The sequence below is a fragment of the Homalodisca vitripennis genome, chromosome 1 (assembly GCF_021130785.1).
Source record: "Homalodisca vitripennis isolate AUS2020 chromosome 1, UT_GWSS_2.1, whole genome shotgun sequence".
NCBI lineage: Eukaryota > Metazoa > Arthropoda > Insecta > Hemiptera > Cicadellidae > Homalodisca > Homalodisca vitripennis.
This window is the reverse complement of record NC_060207.1, coordinates 227,522,172-227,537,797: the sequence shown is the minus strand read 5'-3', so window position 1 is coordinate 227,537,797 and position 15,626 is coordinate 227,522,172. Positions and strand designations below refer to the sequence as shown.

At 31.9% G+C, this 15,626-nt stretch overlaps 1 protein-coding gene across 1 annotated transcript in view; it reads right to left on the bottom strand.

The window, feature by feature from the left end:
• LOC124355079 overlaps positions 1 to 15,626 on the bottom strand; it is a 53,905-nt gene that overhangs the window by 36,439 nt on the left and 1,840 nt on the right. The window lies entirely within an intron of this gene.

Below are 15,626 nucleotides of genomic sequence, written 5' to 3'. Positions count from 1 at the left end.
AGGGTATGATAAGCGGACCCGGTTTCTTATATCGAAGAATGTAATCATCGATACCTAATATTCGCATCTCAAATCATTAGACTATCAATCGATATAAAAGTATATATAGTCCTCAATAACAATCACATGTTTTAAATTAAATATTGATTTAATATTTACAGTGATGAAACAAATTATTATAAGAAAAATTATGAAAACTAAAGACGACCAAATTATTTGCTCCTCTCTCAGTTACAATTGTTTCTTTCCCACAAATTTTCACATAATGGATTTTTCGATACGAGTCCGACATGTTGAAGCCACGTAAAACATGTCTTATCATCTTTCAATGCAATGTCGTGTAGTTTTCTAAAATTGACTGCCATTTTTAATTATCAAAGGTTACTTATATGTAAAATTGAAATATTACCTTACGTGTATTATTTGAAAGTGTTTACAACTGTTGATATAGATTATTTACATTATTTGTTCAAAATAATTAATCAGTATCAATTGATTATATCGGTGGTTATGATTAAGTAATATCGTTTGCCAATTTTCGATATAAAAAACCGGGTCCGCTTATCGAACCCTACCCCAGCCCTTAAACCTCACTGGTACCCTATTGCCTTTTATGAGGTTATTTTAAACATTTTTAGAGCTTTCCAAAACTTATTTGTTTTCATTCAGGTCATTTGGTATTAGCCTATACAGAAACCACTCTGTCCCTATCTACTACTTGTTATTACATTGTATAAGACATTTGTACGTATTATAAAATGTTCATGTAACGATCTGGCACATTATCCGAGGACAAGAAAGTACTGATCAAAAATGCCCCTGGCCATCAGTAATATCTGGCAAAAAAGGTATTCCTCAGTACCCAAATTCAAACTCAAATCACGGTGAGCATTCATAAAGGTTATCTTTAACTAGGGCACTACTATTAACATATTGATAACCTAGGGTAGACTTTAATAAGCGGCCTACACTCGTCATTCGATTGCTACTATCGAATGGTTGAGATTGAAGAATGGATGAGATTCTTCTTGCTACAGTAATTTATTGTAACTCTTATTGTGTACGATTTTTAAGTTGGATTATATATCAAATTTTTTTATAAAAGCAATTTAATAACGAGTGTAGGCCACTATTAAAGTCTCCCCATAACCTAATCTAAACCTACTTAGATCCGTAATAACAGAGTGGCCTCCAAACACCAAAATACCTTAGTTGATTTAATTAATTGTTCAGCATTTTCTTTTTGAAAAATCCATAAATAATGTAAAGTGGACAAGTAAATATTTACATGTTTTAGAAATCATTTTGTGAAAATTATTAGATTTTTTATTGAGGTTATAATACCCCGCCCTCAAAGAGAGAAGTTGTAGGATAAAATGTCCATCCTACTTACTATTGGACATACCTGAATAACATAACTGCAAAATTTGAAAAAAGGATATAAGGAAATAGCCTTACCCTAGAGACTGGATATCAATTATTTTCCTTTTAATTAAACAAATATGATTAATCCACCTACCCCTTGCTTGGTTTCAATCAAAATGCCACTTTTCAGAGCATCTCCAGTTTCTGAAACACTTTCTCAGTATCAGTTTTTAAAAACACTAGTAGATGAAAGTTCAGATACTAAACTTCCCATTCCCGAGGGTTGCATTATGTGAAGAGATGTCAAGAAAGTGTGGTGAAACGTCAAGAAAGTGTGGTGATACGTCAAGAAAATGTGTTGAAATCAAAGGACCACCGACTTCATCTTCCATTTTGTTACAAATTTCTACAACGAGCAGTCTTCAACACAACTTTGCTATTCACATTGAATGTACGAAATTCAATTTAATAGTTTGGACAGTTTGAAGTAATTAATCTCACTTGAAACCTTTCTATCACAACACAATCTCTTCACACTCTCTCTCGAAGTCTCAACTCAGTCTCTGACATATTCAATTTTACTCTTATCAAACACAAAAAACAAGTTTTGCCCTTTATTTTTCTAACTTTTAGTTGAGCAGCATTTTCTCTCGTTTTAGACTCAGTCTAAACTGACGTTTCTGTCAGATGTTGGAGTTCTGTACTTTTTAGCGGTGTGTAGCGTTGGGAGGTTGGCACTTCTGGCAGTCAACCTGCAATCAAGTAGCCAACTGTAACTGCTTAAATCCTCTTAATTGCTAGCTGACTTTAGCATTGGATACAATATCTTCTCAACGTCGACTTGTACATAATCAAAGCCAATAGAACTTTTAATAAGTTTCATTGGCTCGACCTAGAGATGGGTATACTAGCCGGCTTCATATAATAGATATTAACGCAACACGGTTTAGCTACGATATTAGTTATAGACAGCCGTTATAGATAATAGCTGGACCAAGTTGTAGTTGTATTCAGGATTTGTAAATGTGAGTCGCGTAAATATCAGCTGGAAGGAATGTATAAATTAGGTATTTACCTAACGAACAATTAAGTTCTCAAAGCGAGGGTATTTTTTGTAGTTTTTGGTCCTTATGTAACACTTTTTGTTGTTTTGATGAAGTGATGAGCAACAAGGAAAGCAGTAATTAACATTACAATTACATAACAGCCTTACATTAAAATTATCAACGATAATTATCCCTTAAAATTTTCCAAAAGTAATGTTCAAGTGCAGAGTATTTAGGGTATTTATAATCTTTTTGCACTGATATTGCTTTACTTTTTCTTTTTAAAAACGTTTTTAAATGTTTTTTTCTTTACCTGAATCAAAACTTTTGGAACGCCCATTTTATTGTTTTAATACGAGTGTATGTTGCAGTGTTGTATAAGGTTTGGTTGGTAATTAATCATTTTAAAGATATGAATGAATCTTTCATCTCAGAAATTGCGTCCTACTAAGTTATTCAATGATGCTTAGCCAAATTCTGTAGTTAAACATGTACCATCATAGATTTCATTCCTGTCTATGTAGAAATAAATTTTCTTGCAAAATTTCAAGTCTATAAATATATCTTGCCTTATGATAAATTCATATTTGGATTATTAAGTAATGTTTAATACCATCGTTTGAATAATTAAAATTCCGGTGAGCTAAAGAGGGTACTGCAACGCCAGAGTGCACTGAAATCGAATATTGTGACTGACTTATAACATCGACTTTCAACTTTATAATGTTTATCTTTTCCTTTAAAAGTAAAAGTTTACACACACCGTGTCTATGAATAAGTCACATGTTAAAATTACATTATGATCGGACTCACTTGGTTTACAGTAAGTTAGTTTCTCGTTCTATCTATTTTCTTGTTGCCATCATGGTTGTCTGTAAGACCAATGTATATTCACTAACACTTAGACAACTCCCACGGAGTCACATGTATTAACAAGTTTATGTATCGCGTAATAACAAAGTAGTAGATAGGGACAGAATGGCCTCCTTCCCGCCGACATTACTTAATTTTAGGAGACAGAAAACAAGAACCGATCGTAATTTTCACAGTACGTCAAATATAAATCTTATTGTTTCTAATGATGTAGTTTCTTCAAGTCCTTCGCTAAAGATCAGGTTGTGATAAAACTTAAATTTTATTTTAATACATGATCAAAACGCAGGAATTCAAGACATCATAGCACTAAGACGGGGAGCTATTACATCCCTTGTAATTTATCGCAACCTTCCTGATATGGAACAACGTTGTTGTCTATAACTGCCTGTTCTTTATAACAATTTAAGTAGATAGTAAAATTTATCGATCAGTTATAGAATAACCATTGAGTTTAATATTGTTTGACACCTGGCCATCTTGTGCTAAAGATCATTGCTCTAGAGCAATATCTCAATGTGAGGCCCGCTGCCCCCTTGGGGTCTGTAAAAAGATAATGATATTATAATCCTATGAAACAAAGCATTCATACTACTGCGACAAAGCTCGTTACTGCAGCGACAAAAAAATAATTTTTATTACAAAATGTGTACCTATGTAGTATTTTTAATGAAGTCGTGAAAGTAGTAAATAATATTAAAGCCCGACATTTAAACTTTGGAATATTTACTCAGCTTAGCGAAGAAATGAAAAATGAACACAAACATCTTTTATTCCACACCAAAGTTAGCTGGCTTTCTCGAAGAATGTCCTTGAACGTTTATCGAATTGCGCGATGAAATTCGATTATTTCTTTTGGAAGAAAAACATGATAGTTTTTCTTCCAAAGACAAGCTATGTGATTTTGATCACTTGAATATGGAGTTGCTGCAAGGGGCTGACATCGATTTATGTATTGTTAGTTAAAAAAAGCATAAAGTATGATAGAAAAACTAAAGCCTTGGTTTCTTGAATGCTCAAGAGCTCATACGGCGTTTTCAAATCATTGTAAGGAGTTATTGAAATCATCGGATAAAGAGTTGCCTTCACATGCAAAAGAACTTTTTTTGAGCATTTTACAGGCTTAGATGTGAATTTCAGAAATTACTTTCCTCAACTTCATCATAATATTGAATGAATATAATATCCATTCAAGAAAAGAAGTATTGGCGATTTTGCTACTTGTACAATCTGAACTACCAGAAGTTGAAAGAAACATACTTGAACATACTGTGCAATTTTGAACCACATATTTATGCGAACATATTATATTAAACTTTCAAAAATAAAACCAGAGAGATAGTTCAAAGCAAAAAAAATCCTTCATACTGAAGCAGGATGTTTTTGCTATAGGCCTATAATTTTTATTTGGTATTAAAGTTTTATTTATTTAATCTGATATTTGTAGATTATGGATTAATATACCAGACTTATCTTTTTAAAATCCTTTTTAATGTGCAAAATAAATCTTAAAAAATTGAATCAAAAATTAAATATTTAATTCTTCTAGCCTGTAGATTTCTGTAAAGAACTAATCATCTCTCAAATGATCATTACTAAAAAATAATAACTAATATATAAACGGTCATTCTTGTGTGGCACACAATGTCAAAACTAACAATAAAGGGATCCCCGAGTTTGATAAACGTTTGATAACATCTACTCGAGAACTGTAAAGCAGGCGGCAGGCCTTTCGTAACAGGCTTTTAATAGTTGTGATAAAAGACGTGCTTTTTAATTTAATTTTTATTCTCAATTGATGATAATTCGTCTTTTGTATCCACATTCCAGTTTTGATTCATTGGGTCAGATCGGGCGCAAGTGTAGAGGTATTTCTTGTTCAATCGTAGGAACTATTGACTTGTATACATGAATGCACTATTATTCACAGTTTCTTCGAAATTGTAACGGACGATATTACAAATTTAGCCTAATAATACCGATACACTTACTAAATTGAGACATCTCCTCCGTCGACACGGACCCTTCAAATAAACGTGAGGCGGTGCCCAGCATACCAAGCCCCCCTAGATCCCAGGCTCCGGTAAAATTGTCCGGATAAACCGGTCTGAGTACGGGCCTGCCTCTAAATAGTCCAGTAAATCGACAAGTTGCAATTTGAAATTATGCTATTACCTATAAACCAGATCGGCACTGGGTCACTTAGCAGCCGCCCTAATGTTCAGAGCTGGAATGCCCGGAACTTCTTGGCACGTTTAGTAAACCGTTCTGACGGAATATGGAGTTCCGAAGAAGTGAACTGTTTTATGTCCGTTCCAGTTCTGGAACGTCCAGATGAAACTAGTTCATATTATTTTCTTTTTTCTTGGCACATCTCTCTACCCACTTATAACATAACTAGTAAAACAATAGTTATTTATTGGTAAATGAAAATCAATTGATTGTTAGAATGTTATAATTGTGTTTGGGAATGGAAGAAATATAATTTACATTAAATACTAATGTGAAATAAGTATTTTAAATTTTATCTGCTCTGTTTACGCTTGTTGCTTGTCATTTCCTTTGCAATCAATAATATAAATTTATTCGTATTTGGTGTATAAACTAAAAAAAGGTTTAGTCAATAGTTACTTGACTCTGAATAAAAGTGTTGTAGTTATTTTTCTAACTTCAATTAGGTAAATACAGAAGTTTGTTAATTTATTGTTCTCCAACTATATTATACTGTGTAACAAGGTCCAGCAGCTAACCTCAACTTTAACAGACAATAGATTGAAACAACAATGGCTTCTAAAGAAGGTAAGCAACAATTGTTTGTAAAATACGAAAGAAAACAAATCTTAAACGTTGTTTTCTCTTCTGTATAAAATGTAATTTTGCCATAAAATTACCTTTCCTCTAAAGTGTTTAAATTTTAAAATTTCGAATTTGTTTTTACTTTTCAGAACTAAATACTTCGCATTTATTCTTGGGTGATTCTCATAGAATTGGTAGAAGGTGGACTTTAATAACCTGCCTACACTCTACACTCTTATTCAGTTGTTTTATCGAATGGTTTGATTGTTTTTATCGGAATGAATAATTTGATATTAACTTACAATTTATTTAACAAAACTTATGCTTCCTTTTTATCCAAATAAATAATTTGATAAACATTTTTTTTCTAACAAAACTTATGGTTCCTGCTTATTAGTTACCGTCATTTGTCATGTAAACAATAAAGAAGTAACTAATTTGTTGAGAATTTGAAAACGACGATGAATACAGGGAAATTATGTGATACACTTCTAGCTATACAGTTGGAGGAATTTAGCTGTGCTCGTAGGGCCCAAATACTACCCTTTCAACAAATAAACATGTGCTAGCCGCTGAGATGAAGGCGCAACAATCTCTTTAACGACTTTACACTCACGATTTCGATTTGCAGATTAGTATTTGACAAATACGTTATTTTCAAAAACATTGTTAAACAACACTATAACAACTTGGAAAACATGGACAAGTCCTATTATTGCTATTATTTTATATTCTCTTATTATTTAATTCCACCACAATCAGCACTGTCACAAAACAAATTGATTTTACTGAGCGTGATGAGTTATTTGGGCCAATACGATTCCTGAAAGGAGGGTTTACCCATGAGTTCAGGAAATGTTTTTGGATCGCAACACATAATGCTACCCCGCCACCCCTCCCGCCTATCACCAGACACTCAAGGTCACAGCGCGCAGCTAAAGTCCGCGAACTGTACATGTGGGTTTGGCTACTGCCTTCACAAAAGCGGTAGCTCACTGCTATCCACGCAATAGGCTATATAAATATTGTAACGTATTTCTGATGTGAAGGTCTAGGCCATAACTTAGTTAGATTTATTACTTTGTAATATTATTGTAAAATTTGTTATTAAAAATATAGTTATGCATTACTTTGTTGTAAATGTATTATAAGTCTTGTTTTGAATGATTATTATATAATATCGAATTTGGATAATATATCGAATAATTCGGTAATATCAATCGAATAACGAGTGTAGGCCACTTATTAATGTCTTCCCTTTGTAGAGAATGTTAAGTGATTTTTATATCAATATTGACAAACGATATTACTTAATTGTAACTTAACCATTGATATGACCAACAGATAAGCTACTAATTAAAATCAATTTTAACAATAAATATACCTATCATCTGTATCAAATAGGCTCTTTTAAAAAAACTTCGGCTGCAGTTATAATAAGCGTCCAACACCAGGTCTCAAATAATCGATATATATCAAATCATCAAGATTCATAAGTAAAGAATCCTTTGATATAGCTACTTCAACCAAATTACGTTATAGGCATTTCAAATTAACTATAAAAAGTATTATTGTTGTGGTGAATAAAAAACCATCTAGGCTATGAGGTATTTATAGATATAACAAACAAAACAGTATGACATTTACTTACTTTTTACTATGTTGAAGTATAAATGTGTCTAATGCAAATAAAACATGTACATAACCATTGTACAAGCTTCCATTAGACTTTGTCAAAATCAAATTAGCTTAGCGGTCAACTCTAGAAAAATGAATTAAATTGCTTTAAAAAGAATTATAAAACGTGCGTTTCTTGGCTTCAAGATGGTCTGGTCCGAAAACCATTGTTTTGTGAACAACAAATAGTCACATACATTCCACACACACATATATTGTGTAGTTTTAACATCCACCGTAGTAAAGAACTGGCAATGGGTTCTAATACTTATGACTGTGGGAAAGCTCGTGCAGAACCAAAATGGTGCATACAAAGGCAGAGTTTTCTGGAGAGGATACTTAAAATTGATACTAGTCAGAAGAAAAAATATGATTTTCCCGAATCATAAAATCATTATAAAAAGTGTTTATTTCCTTAAGGTATAAACAGTTGATTGTATTGGTTACACTATTAATACAATCAAAGGTTTAACTCACATATATACTGCAAAACATTATTAAATTTTCAACCGTTTTTATTTTAGCCTGGTTTACACAATTGCCTAAATTTTTAAAATGTAGAAGGCCTATAAATCCTGTAAAATATTTTGCAAACATGTTTTACTACATCACTTCTCAAAGAGAGTTATTCATTAAGAAGTTAACCTGAGGTTAATAACTTGTCCTCGAGGTTGCATAATATGCTTGGCCAAGGTTGCAGTCAAAATTTCAAATGTATAGTATGACCAAAGGTTGTCATCAGACTATATTTGGTTTTGAAAGGCCTCGTCCAAAAAAATAAATTATTGAAAAATATTGTTTTTAATAACATTTACTACTATCATATAAATAATTGTTTCATATTGATTATCGACTATGGTCGATGGAAGATTTGAAAGGATAACAGGATTTCAATGGTTTTAACTAGTCATTTGTACAGAGAGACTAAAATAAACATAGTGTCTTATAGTATGCATGTTGATAAAATTGCATTATTTCGTGATTTTGTACAATGTGGATAGTAATCATTTTGAAACTTACTATTGTTTGAGAGGACTTTTATTGGTAGAGAAATTTTCTGAGTAATGTGTAAGTATTGGTCTTCGGTACCAATTTTTAGTTTGAGTTAGCTATATAAATTATGACCTTTTGCCACTATTACTACTACTGTATATTAATCAATACTGCACCGTTTTAATTAAATTATTTACGAATACAGGACACAATGTTACAGTTTTTAATACACTATAATATAACGTAATAATTGAAAAATTTTATTAAACCTAAACTTTTTTTGAACATCTCTTCAACTTTTAAAGTTGATGACCATTCCCAATTTGGGAAAACATTTTTATATCTAAGCGTTTTTAAAGTGTAAAAAACAAATTTTTAGCATCATTTTTCCCATCTCACATTGTTTTGCTAACTTGGAAAGTTTTTTGTTTATAAATGTTACATTTGTAATTCAAACTCTTAAAATTAATATAAAACAAAACAAGTGTATATTGGTAACAATAAATAATCTTCAGAATTGTATGAAGACAGCAATACCAAATTACTTGATGTATTGAGTATACAAATATTTGTTATTACATTTCTAAAAGAATGCTTGCAAAACATGAAATAGTACCCTGCTACTATAGGAAACTGCCAAATCTAGAGTTCCGGAGATTTGAGAGAGAGAAAGATAACAGGTGGGGACAGATAACTAATTTCTGGTACTTGGAGTGGAGGGAGAATGGGGCAGTGGGCTGTGTTATCGCAGGAATGGTAGAGAACAGGAAACGACAATGCTTATGCGATCTAGCGGGTCAGAGATTGCGATTCTGAGGCATGCACAAACCTTAAAGACAGAAGATATTAGGCTGCTCCAAGTTTTCAACATATTAAAACTCTTTACTTTAAATTACACTATTAACGGATTACCAAATTTTTTCCACCAAAACTAAATTTTAAATAAAAGGTAGTTTGTTTTTGACCTCCTAAAATATTTTCCAAAGTAACATTTAAGGGACTTTTCTGTGTTTTTCTGGAATTTACATACCTTAATAACTGTGAGTACAAATTTTATATTGTTCAATATTTTTATAACAATTTTAAAATTTTTGCAAGATTTTAAAATTCAGTATATTTTAATCCCTTAAAAATAATTTTAAGATAAAAATGTTTTGTAGATTGCAGTCTCTGCCTGCAATGCGCATCCAGCATTTATTGTACCAGTGCACAGCATTTAGAAATATCTTGTCTTTGATCAATAAGGATGAACTACAACCATATTTAATCAAGTATATTATAGACAAGTGTTTTTATTTTATTGGGATGTATTATATTTTTATTATAAAAATTTTACCTATAGTAATAAGTGGTAAATGCCAAAATAACTTTTTTTCATTTCAGATGAAACATCAGGAGGATCGGAGAAGGAAAGGTTAAGTCATGAGAGACCAGGCGGGTCCCGAATGCCAGATGATGAGGATGGAACAGTAGAACTTATCCGCCGCTACATTGCTGAGAAACTTGGATTCTACAGTGAAGAAGAGAGCACAGATAAATCTGAAAAACCAAAAGGTCATTAACCTTTATATATTAGGGTTCCTTGTTTGAGTTACATTATAAAAGGTTTAAGTAGATAGTGTGTAAAAGTTCTGCCTAAACAAAATATGAATCTGTAAAAATCATGCAATAAAAGATTAATACAATTTTTATTCAAATTACCAAAACTATAGATGTACGAATTTTTATACAGAAAAATTAAAACTTTATCTCAAACTCTTTTACGACTGATCTCTTCTTTTTAAATAAAATATACACAAATCTATTAAAATATTTATAAAACTTTCATTAGTTTTGATGAAATTAAAAAATCTATATTTTCAGTAGAATCTTGAAAAATCATTTATTAAAACAAATTGTTTATAAGCTCATGATTTTTAATGAGTGTATCAAAAAGCAATTCCAAAATTAAAATTAATACTTAAAGAAGTCATTTATAAATGGAGTGTGAAAAAGTAACTCAGCAAGTTCTTTAGAGTTTTATCGCATTTATTAAATAAAAAAAATGTAATAAACTACCAAAACATGTCAAAAGTTGTTAAATATCATCTTTAAATTAAAAAGAAATTTTTAACTTTTAATAGTAACAATATTTATGAACAAATTTTAATGGACATTTATATAAGTTATATTGAAACACAAAATTTTATTATGTTTTTTAATATTTGTTTTAATCACTTTCAATTTGTGAATTGTATTTTAAATTAAAGTTAATCTCCCCCATCAATATTCTTATGATCTAAAATCTGAACTAGTTCTTTCATTAGGGCGTACAACCCAACTTCACCTTATGAAAAACACTTACTTTATTGTGTGCAATAGAGAACATTTAAGGCTTTCTATGTTTGTGTTAGTAGATGTTATGTATTATTGCATACATTATCTAAGACTCTTTTGGGTTGTTGTTTAATAATTGATGTATAATATAAATAACACACACGTTATCGTAAACCTTAAAGCGAAGAAATGAAACAGTATCAGGAGTGGTGGGATACAGTGTTTGATTACCAAGTGAACTATATATCATATTGTGACTGTGCCTGTGATATGTAAATCTTGTGTAATTATAGTTTTGTCCTACATGTGATCTAACGTCTCTGCTTCTGTGACATGAGTTAGTTGATGTTTTCTATACATTTTGTGAACATATATAATAATAATGTAATATATATATACAATTACCATTCATGGTTATGCAAAACTCCTAAAATTACATGGGTTCATATTAAATATTTATGAAGTAATATAAAAATAATAAATTGAAAGTCTTCTTTATCACTAGAACACAGTGTAATGAGTATAATATATTATGTGATAAATATGATTATAATATGTAATGACAGTAAAAATTGTAAGTGTTGAGTTTCGATTTTATATTTTATATCACCGATCATCATACAATTACAAAAGGTGACATTGTTGATTGAATTCCCTGAAAATTTTACTATCCCAGTTTGTATTGAGACGTTCCACACCCAGATCCTTATATATGTGTTCAAACACATGTGTTGACAGTTGTCCATGTACTCGTATATTTAGTCAACTATATATCTCTGTATTAAAGAAAACTTTACATAGTATAACGGTGTTATTGGCTGAACTTATTACTTGTGAGACTGGACAACATTTTTTCTGTCTGTTTATCTTTCTGCATGATTTTCGAAAACAAATGGGGGGGGGGGTGGGGGGGGGGGGGGGTGGGGGGGGGGGGGGGTGGGGGGGGGGGGGGGTGGGGGGGGGGGGGGGTGGGGGGGGGGGGGGGTGGGGGGGGTTTATATGTTGAATTTTACCAACATTATATATATTTGAAATGGATAAGAACTATTTAGCTATCAATCTAGTGATATAAAAGAGTTGTTAGAAATTGAACCAGTAGACCATGAGAACAGTGGTGAATCTTATTTGTCAAGTACCAAGGCGTATCTGGGATGAACGCCTTTATTACAACGTTTGCATGCATAGCAAGTTTTTCAAAGTATAAACATTAAATATCTGTTAGTTTGATCTTTTTGCGATGACAAACAACCAAAACTAAGCCTCACTATTATTAACCCTTTAAGGACCGGACCGGACCCTAAAATAGATGTTGCCCAATACAGTAATACCTGCTGTGTGGACTAGCTCCCAAAACTGTTCAGTTGTCAGTCATGCTTTTTTGAAGTGGTTCAAGAGAAAAATCATAACAAATGTATTTATTGGCATATGATTATGTATTTGGTGTCAAAATGTACATTTTAAATCAGCCTAAGTATATAAAACTCCAAATCGTCTTATGTGACCCTCCTTTTTTGCATATAGAAAAAAAATAAAAATAATATAACAAAATCATTTAATAATTTTTTAGTTTACAGTGTTTTACTGAAAAAACCAAAGAGTTTTTATTTTTTAACCATGGGAAACCAATTTATTTTACGGAGAATATTGTTTTCTACATGTGTAACCAAATTTTAACTTATTTGAAATACAAATAATACAATTAAACGAAATTTATCATTTTGCTACAAAAGCAATAAAAATGTTGTTATTCGGAAATATCAGTACAGCATCGAAAATATAATAATAATTTAAGTTATACAAATTCTTATTTTATTTTACAATATAGTGAAGATCAAAATAGGCATAAGTTAATAAAATGTACTGTTTACAATGGCATAAAATAAAAAAAATATATACACTATGTACAAAAAATTTTCTCGGTACTTTGGGATTATACCGACCACACCAGTATGAGGAACACAAAAATATAAATTTATAGAAACAAACATTATAGAACGAAAAAAAACAACTCTTTAATTACAAAATTACAAACTTACAATGATTATCAACTGTTTAATGGGTTTTCTGTGACGCCCAGAATGCAGCAATATCAAGGATGAGTGAGTGTAGTGAATTTCCGCCTTCAGCCGCAACTGCTGACCGCCACATGTATTCAGCTAGGTATTAGTCAAGATGGTGTCGTGCTGTTCCTTTTGTATTTTATTATGTCATTTAGCTGAACCCCACATTCACTCAACCTGTAGCGTATTAGCACTGGTTTCCGGGTCGCGGCGTACCAGCTGAACGGGCGGCGAGACTCTGCAGTCACATTATCTACTAGACCGCTCGACTTTGACCTCTGTCTGAGGATGGGGAGGGGTTTGCGATAAGACAATTCCTGTTTTATATTGACGAAATATTGTTCTACGCTAATCTAGTAATCAGTAGAAGCAAAATGTCAAATAACGATTCATGTCTGGGTGTGGTCGGTATAATCCCAAAGTTCCCAATTTTCACTCGGAGCACTATTTACACACGTTTGCCAAAGCAAAGAGAATGACAGCCCTCTTTGCACCAACTGCAAATCTTGATTTTTTTCTTGATCGCTTGTACGTTTGACCAGATCATGAAGGTTGTAGAATAGGGTTATAGGTGGGATCTGCGTCCGATCATCAAATGGAATTGAAGAATCAGACGAATCTAGCTCCCTATCTATTTCCCTATCAAGTTCACTTGTTCTCAAGTTCTCATAAGCTATTTTCATCACAATTCAGTAAAAAAAAAAAATTCGTACGAAAGCAAACATTACTACATCGAAAACACAGAACAACAAACGGGACAGAACGTACACATCTAGACAGCTGGCGCCCGGCGGCGAGGCGAAGCCACTACGCAGTACGCAGTGATCAGCTGACAGCGCTTATTGTATTGCGGCTGTGTTAATATTTTGTAGATCGTACAAAACAATATTTGTAATATCCTTAATACTTTTAACAAAGTGTATATGGTTTAAAGTATATAACAAAAACTATATTTTAAATGCTAACATTATTATATTACTTATTAACCCTTTTAACCCCGGCCATTTAAATCAAGTGATGTGTGCCAGAAATCCCAAGCCATTTTCAGACAAAATGTAAGGGTTTTGTTAAAAAATTCATAACTCAGTTATTTTTTTAAGATATTTAGGTAATTCTTTTTTTGTTTTACTTATTTATACATGTAGCTTACAGAAATATACAAATAAAATTATTATTTTGAAATAGTAATTTTTTTTACATACATATACATATATAAAAAATAAATAAAAATGAAAAAATTTCAAGTTTGATCATGGAAACCATATAGATAAAAAAATATTTGACACAAAAATACCCATTTACTTTATGATATATGTAATCCTTAATAAAAGGAAACAAAAATTATAGGCCTACCTTATTTACAAGTGGAGTAAGTAACATCAATTTTTGTTAAAGCCGTGTAAATTTTTCTTTTTGCCATTTCTGGGCAAGGCAATGTAACAAGACATTTTGAAATTCACAGTACTTAAAATAAACATAAAACCAAAGTTATTTCTGACAAAATAACTAAAACTGTTCATAATCTAAATTTTAAAAAAGTTTTAAAACAATATTTTCATGATAAAACAATATGTTTTCAAGATATCTATCACTCAAATCGTCGTCACTAATCACATCCACACCATTTGCAACTAGGTTACTAATTAGTGTATTTTCACTTTACGGGAGACTTTGAACGATGTCTTTTACTCATTTTGAAATCAAACAGATAATAAACTAAACTTTAACTGCCGTACTTTTACACTGCTTTAACCTAAAACTGTGAAGAAAACGGAATATTCACAACCACGTGATATACAGCTGTCTGCAACAAGCGTGAGCAGTCAGTCGAGACGAACTGCAATTGCTCAGTCACAGACTGACAAAATACGAAGTCAAACCATTACAAACTAATATATTTCGATGCAAAATATCTTTGTGCACAAGTCTGTGAAATTTCAAAGCATTTGGTGAAATAGGTGGCCAGTAAAGTAAAGTAATCAAAAGTGCACGTCCGCACTATACGGACGTCGGGAGTTGACGCCATTTTTACGACGTCCGTTATAGTACGGACGTCGGTGTTAAAAGGGTTAAAAATACTGAAATTCCGGCGTCCAGAAATCGACCGCCTGGTCCTTTTAGTGTGATTCACGAATGTCCAGAAATCGACCGTTTGGTCTTTTTAGCATACTTATCAGACGTCCAAAAATCGACCGCTTGGGGTCCAAAGGGTTTAAAATACCAAAAATACAGTGATGTTACGAAACTTCCTCATACGAGGACGTCAGCGTTTCTCGTGCAACATACCAACATCCTCAAATGTGAACATCAGTGGTTTTCTTGCGACATTGACTTTTAAAATTTTGTAATATACTGCAAGTATGAAGTCTCAATTAGTTCACAACCCATTACTCTACTGGTTTTTCAATAAATTAATAACAATAGTAATAGATTACAAACAATATAAGCTGTTTAAAAATAATACTTGTATATAGTTTTAAAAGACTATTTACAACACTGA